The 6,936-nt window shown below is 39.6% G+C and overlaps 1 pseudogene; it reads left to right on the forward strand.

Annotated features, from left to right (window-relative positions):
* Nucleotides 1–657: 657 nt before the first annotated feature.
* On the forward strand, nt 658–1,203 carry LOC139177967 (ferritin light chain pseudogene; annotated as a pseudogene).
* The last annotated feature ends 5,733 nt before the right edge of the window (nt 1,204–6,936 follow it).

Genomic DNA, 6,936 nt, shown 5'->3' on the forward strand with positions numbered 1-6,936 from the left:
CACAGAGAATCACAAGAGATAAAATATGAAAATGCTTTATATACTTTAATATTTAAACAAATGTTTATTATTGTACCAACTTTGTTTTGTAATTATTTGACTTTCCTCTCAAATTAGATTGAAAGATTTTCAGTTTCCCCTAGCATCTATCTTAATACTTGGCATAAAGTAGGTGTTCAAAAAGGTTTTGAGGAAGGAATGCATGAGTGAATAATGAACCCATTTGTGGCATTTTTTATTATATAATCCTTATGCCTGAGCTATGGCAGATTTCACAGCATTATAAATTAATCTTTGGGCCTCTTTCACAATAATCATTGTGAAAAATCAGCACGTATATAACCTCTAGTCAGCTCTGTGGCCCAGGCTCTCTGGGATAGATTTATGACTGGGCACCATTCCTGCTGATAAATTACCCTGGGCTTTGCTGATATGTGAAAAGTTTATGGAGTGAAAGTGTGCTTGGCAGTCCCTTGGATAGGTCTTTTACTTCAAAAGTGGTTGGATTGAACAGACGCAGGGAGACCCCTTGCTATAGCCTCTGACCACCCTCCAACATTTTCTCCAGTCACAACCTTCAAAATCAGCCACTCAGCTGTCCACAATCACCAGAAGCAGCCACCATTTTTTGAGCTTAATTCCTTATTATCATCAACCATGAGCTCCCAGATTCATCAGAGTTATTCCACCAAGATGGAGGCCATTGTCAGCCACCTGGTTAACATGCCTCTGGGGCCTCCTATACCTAGCTCTCTCTGGGCTTCTTTTGAGCATGACAATGTGGCTCTGGAGTATGTGGGCCACTTTTTTTGGGAATTGGCCAAGGAGAAACACAAGAGTGCAGAGTCTCTTGAAAATGCAAAGCCAGAATGGTGGCTGTGCCCTCTTCCTGGATGTGCAGAAGCCATCTCAAGATGAGTGGGTAAAACCCAGGATGCTCTGGAAGCCACCCTTCTCATAGAGAAGAACCTGAGCCAGGTTCTTCTGGGTGCATGACCTGGGTTCTACCCATGCAGACCCCCACATTTGTGACTTCCTGGAGAACCACTTCCTAGATGAGGAGGTAAAACTCATCAAGAAGATGGGTGACTACCTGACCAACCTCTGCAGGCTGGCTGGTCCCCAGGCTGGGTTGGACAAATATCTTTCCAAAGGCTCACCCTTAAGCACAACAAGGAGCCTCTGAAGACCAGTGGCCATTGAGGAACCCCATGACATTAGGGCTGCCTGAAGCCCCTCTCTGCAAGCACTAGGCAGCTTTTTAACACCTTGGAGCTCTTTCTCAAGCCTTGGACCAAATGGAAACAATAATGCTTTTTGAACAAAAGTAAAAAAATATATAAATGTTTATGGAGTAATTTTGTAAGAATTATGATGTAAGTGTCTGGGATAATTGGGAATATGACTTTTTTTTTCCAGTGCTTCACTGTGAAGTATGACACAGGAAATCCATTCTTAACATTTAGAGCAATTGTTCTCAAAGTCTAGTCCCTGGACCAGCAGCATCAGTTTCTCCTGGAAGCTTATTAGAAATGTAGATCCTCTTCATATCTACTATATCAGTAATTCTGGAGTTGGGGTCCAGAAATATTAACAATCCTCCAGGTGATTCTGTTGCACTCAAAAGTTTAAGAACCTGACAGAGTATTGGGATTAGAAGATAAAACCAAAGTACAGGAGAAAAATAGCAACAGTTTATTTGTTTTTAATAGAATTAGATTTTAAAGTTTTAAAAGGTTGCCAAAGTTGTCATTTTAAAAGGACCCCTTCTTTCTTGGATTGGAAGAATCAATATTGTCCAAGAAAATATACTACACTAGGCAATCTACAGATTCTATGCAATCTCTATCAAATTTCCAATGGTATTTTTCACAGAACTAGAACAAAAAATTTAAAAATTTTCATGGAGACACAAAAGACCCCAAATAGCCACAGCAATCCTAGGAATGAAAAATAGAGTGGGAGGAATTAGACTCCCTGACTTCAGACTATACTACAAAGCTACAGTAATTAAAGCAGTATGGTACTGGCACAGAAACAGAAATAAAGATCATTAGAACAGGATAGAAAGTTCAGAAATAAGCCCCTGCACCTAGTGTAAATTAATGTATGACAAAGGAAGCAAGAATATACAATAGAAAAACTATACAATAGAGACAAGACAGTATCATCAATAAGAGGTTCTGGGAAAACTGGATAAGTGAAGTTATAAGTGAAGTCGCTCAGTTATGTCTGACTCTTTGTGACCCCATGGATGTAGCCCACCAGGCTCCTCCATCCATGGAATTTTCTAGGCAAGAGTACTGGAGTGGGTTGCCATTTCCTTCTCCAGGAGATCCTCCTGACTCAGGGATTGAACCCATGTCTCCTGCATTGCGGGCAGATGCTTTACTGTCTGAGCCAAAACTGGATAGCTGCATGTAAAAGAATGAATTAAGAGTATTTCCTAACACCATATACAAAAATGAAACTCAAAATGGATCAAACACCTAAATGTAAGTCTGCACAGTATAAAACTTTTAGAGAAAAACATAGGGAGACTACTGTGGCATAAATCACAGCAAGATCATCTTTGATCAACCCCCCAAAGAAAATAATATGAAAAAATAAACAAATTAGACCTAATTAAACTTTAAAGCTTCTGCATAGCAATGGAAACAATAAAAAAGACCAAAAAGACAACCCATCGAATGGGAGAAAATATTTGCAAATGAAGTGACCAACAAGAGATTAATCCAAAATACACAAAAGGCTCATGCAGCTCTATATAAAAAAAACAAGCAACACAATAAAAAAGTATGGGTAAAAGATCTAAATAGACATTTCTCCAAAGAAGATATACAGATGGCCAAAAAGCATATGAAAAGATGCTCAACATCACTATTAGAGAAATGCAAATCAAAACTACAATGATGTATCACCTCACACCAGTCAGGATGGGCATCATCAAAAAGTCTAAAAATAATAAATGCTGGAGAGGGTGTGGGGAGAAGGGAGCCCTCCCACACTTTTGGTGGGAATGTAAGTTGGTACAAACACTATGGAGAACAGTATGCAGGTTTCTTAAAAACTAAAAGTAGAACTACCATATGATCCAGCAATCCCACTCCTGGGCATATATTTGGAGATTATTATAATTCAAAAATATACATGCACCCTAATGTTCATTGCAGCACTATTTACAATAGTTAAGACATAGAAGCAACTTACATGTCCATCAACAGAGAAATAGATAAAAAAATATGGTACATATATACAATGGACTATTATTTATCCATAAAAAAGACTGAAATAATGCCATTTGTAGCAACATGAATGGACCTAGAGATTATCACATTAAGTGAAGTAAGTCAGACAGAGAAAGACAAATATCATAGATATCATTCATACATGGAATCTAATTTTAAAAGACACAAATGTACTTATTTATAAAACAGGAACAGACTTACCATTATCAGAGAAAACATGTTATCAGAGGGGAAACGTGTGGGGGAGGGATAAATCAGGAGCTTGGGATTAACAACACACACTACTATACATAAGATAACCAACAAGGACCTACTCTATAGCACAGGGAACTCTGTTCAATATTTTGTGATAACTCACATGGGGAAAGAATCTGAAAATGAATATATGTATAACTGAATAACTGCTGTACATCTGAAACTAACATGACATTGTAAATCAACTATACTCTAATAAAATTAAAATAAATAAACAAACATAGGGATCCCTTCTTTCTAGATAAGGAAACTGAGTCACAGATATGGTAGATAATTTAGTTTAGATGAGAGAGCTGTATCCCTATCCACTGGGGTTCTTCTGGATGACTGACTCTCCCATCCTATAAACTCAATAATGCTCACATAAGAGTATAATAAGGCTTCCCTCATGGCTCAGATAGTAAAGAATCTGCTGGCAATGCCGGAGACCCAGGTTCGATCCCTGAATTCAGAAGATCATCTAGAAAAGGGAATGGCAACCTACTCCAATATTCTTGCCTGGAGAGTCCCATGGACAGAGGATCCTGGCAGGCTATAGTTCATGGGGTGGCAAAGAATTACACACGACTGAGCGACTAACACTTTCACTTTCAAGAGTGTGATATGTGTATAATATATCACCTCTCTTGGGTCATATGTTGGAGAAGCATAGTATTTACTGAAATAAGTCCCTCTCATGGTGGGAATTTGAGTTACTGTGGAGGATTGACTGGGGAGGCAGAATTAACTTTTAGGTTTCTTCACATCACACCTTAGACAGAGCCATTGACTTCTACACATAAAAGACACCATGACCTCAGTGAGATCAGTCTGTTCTGGACCAGTTACAAAATCTGTGTTTCTTTCCTGGTAGTGAAAATTGAGCTGATCTCAGGATTCTGAGACTTTGCTAAATTTAGTCAGAAACCTGAGATGGTACTATTGACCCATTTTCTACCCATTTTCCACTGAGCAAAAACCTGTGGTGAGCATGTACTTTGTTAACAGTGAGGCCGCAAAGAGGATAAAAGGCCCTAAATGATAGAAATTAGGGACTTCATAGTCATTTGGGCCACAGATATCTCTGACAAGACTGTTACTTGATGAGAAATTGTGTGTACCACTGCCAAATAAAGTATAATGCTATCACTGAAGAAACAGGTGTATTTTACTTTGTTCTTTTTCCATGCTTGAGTTCATACTGCCCCAGTCAACAAGAACAGTTTCACAAGGCTGTTTGGCTGCTTTAAATGATAATTGCTGTTGTCTGTTTTCCCTGTAATTGTTTTATTGTCTGTCTTTTCTCTACCTCACTAGCAATAATCTGTTGTTTGTGTTTTGAAACGACATTAAACTATTAAAAGCTAAAACCCTGAAGAACTATATTTTTCTGTGAAAACTGACAATACAAATGAAACCTGGGAGCCTGGTCCCACCTGCAGTCTAACTGCATTATTTATTATTCTTTGAGGCAACAATTTCAGTTCTTCTCCTGCCTTGAGATGACCTTTCTCTAACAGCCTGCAAGTTACCAATCTTTTTACATTTATTCGACACCTCTAACCCTCTCCTTGAAATAAGAACCCCCAAATTTGCTTGCCCCAGAAGTTTTTTCTAAATCAGAAGCCCAAGGAAGTCTTTATTTTCTGTATTTTCCTAATGGAAAATAACCTTCTGAAAGTTAGGTATTACGTTTTGTACATTTCCAGTTCTCCCAACGTACCATGCAGCATCAGGCTAAATAGGAAGGGCTAGATGTAGTACCTGGAGAAGGCAATGGCACCCCACTCCAGTACTCTTGCCTGGAAAATCCCATGGATGGAGGAGCCTGGTAGGCTGCCATCTATGGGGTCACACAGAGTCGGACACGACCGAAGCGACTTAGCAGCAGCAGCAGCGGCAGACGTGGTACTCAAATTAAGTCCCTCATTACAGTAGTCATCCAGAAAGGAAAATGGAAGTACATAGAAGAGTCAAAGTGAGGGTACAAACAGTTGATTTTCCTCCCTAGTCTGGTAACCCTGCTTATATAAACATACACCTATGCATATTATACATAATGCTGTAAATAGCTGTAAGGCCAGGACATGGTATATATTTTGTGCTGAACGTGTATTACATTTAGACTCTGTGTGTGTGTGTGTGCCTGTTTGTGTGCACACATGTGGACTGTGTCCTGCCAGCAGAGCCCACTTTCACCTTCCACATGGATGGCATAACTTTCTCACTATCAGGGAGCACATCTGGCTTTAGCAGGGCCCTTTGAGTCACTGTGATGTGGGTAATATGAGCAATCTTGGGGCTACAACCAACTAAAGTGTGTGTCACTGGGAGGGCTGTTGAAAGACTTAATGAGAAGATAGGGATGCAGGCAATCATAGGGATGTAGGTCTGGGATGATAGTGAAGCTGGATAGATAGGTACAGCCAACCCAGAGAAAAGTAAGAATCAGATGATTTGGAAAATGGAACACTAAATAAGGGATGGAACAGAGTATTCCATGTCTAAGACAGAGAATCTGTGAGTACCTCTATTCTGGCAACTTCATAGGCTGGCCCCTGCCCTCCCCTCAACAAATGACACCAGCGAGCTGTAGGATTGCCTTCATTTCATCACAATGGCCTTGGAAGTACTGACCCTTGAAGAGGAGGGGAGGAGCTTGAAAACTGAAATGAATCAAAAGCAATCAAAGAACTATATGGCCCTAAAGAGTGTGTGGATTTGCAGGAAAATTGTTTTGTAAACGATAATTACATTATTTGGAGTTAAAAGAACACAGCTGCATTTCATAAATGAAAGTATTTATCAGTTGAAGTTACCAACTCAGGTAGGCAGACTGGGCATGTAGAACTTGATAAGGATTAAACTAGTAAGTCCTGAAGTATATATTTTCTATGACTGAAAATAACTAGAAGATAAGATTGGCTCTTAGGAAGCTAGGGGAACCTGAGATCTCAAGGGTGTGAACTCCCTTCAACACACAGCTGTAGAGAAGGTCAACCTTTCCGATAGCACCTTCTCCACTCCTTTTTCTGGTAGAACAATCCCCTTCTTGGGGCTTCCTTGGGAGACCTGGTCTTTGTGATACCCACTGAGGGTACAAAGTTTCCCAGTGACATCCCTTTGGAGGACAGGGTCACAGGCTCCAAAATCTTGCATCTCTCATCCTTGTTCCCTCCCAGTTTCCTTTTCTAATCTTGCTGAGATACAAATGGCAGTTTGGCAAGGGGTATGGAAAAGGATTATTTTAGGCACCAAATTTTGCATGGGAAGTATATAGTCAAGACTAATGATGTACAGGTTCTAACCAAGTAGAACAAGTAACATAGAAAGAAAAAGAGAACAAAGCTTTATTTTTCCAACTTGACAATTGCTTACTATTCTGTCCTAGCATCTAGGCAGCAGGCTTCTGCATAGCAAGGAAGACAATTATTTCTGGGCAAGTTTCTAGGCA

The sequence above is a fragment of the Bos indicus genome, chromosome 20, assembly GCF_029378745.1.
Source record: "Bos indicus isolate NIAB-ARS_2022 breed Sahiwal x Tharparkar chromosome 20, NIAB-ARS_B.indTharparkar_mat_pri_1.0, whole genome shotgun sequence".
Classification (NCBI taxonomy): Eukaryota; Metazoa; Chordata; class Mammalia; order Artiodactyla; family Bovidae; genus Bos; species Bos indicus.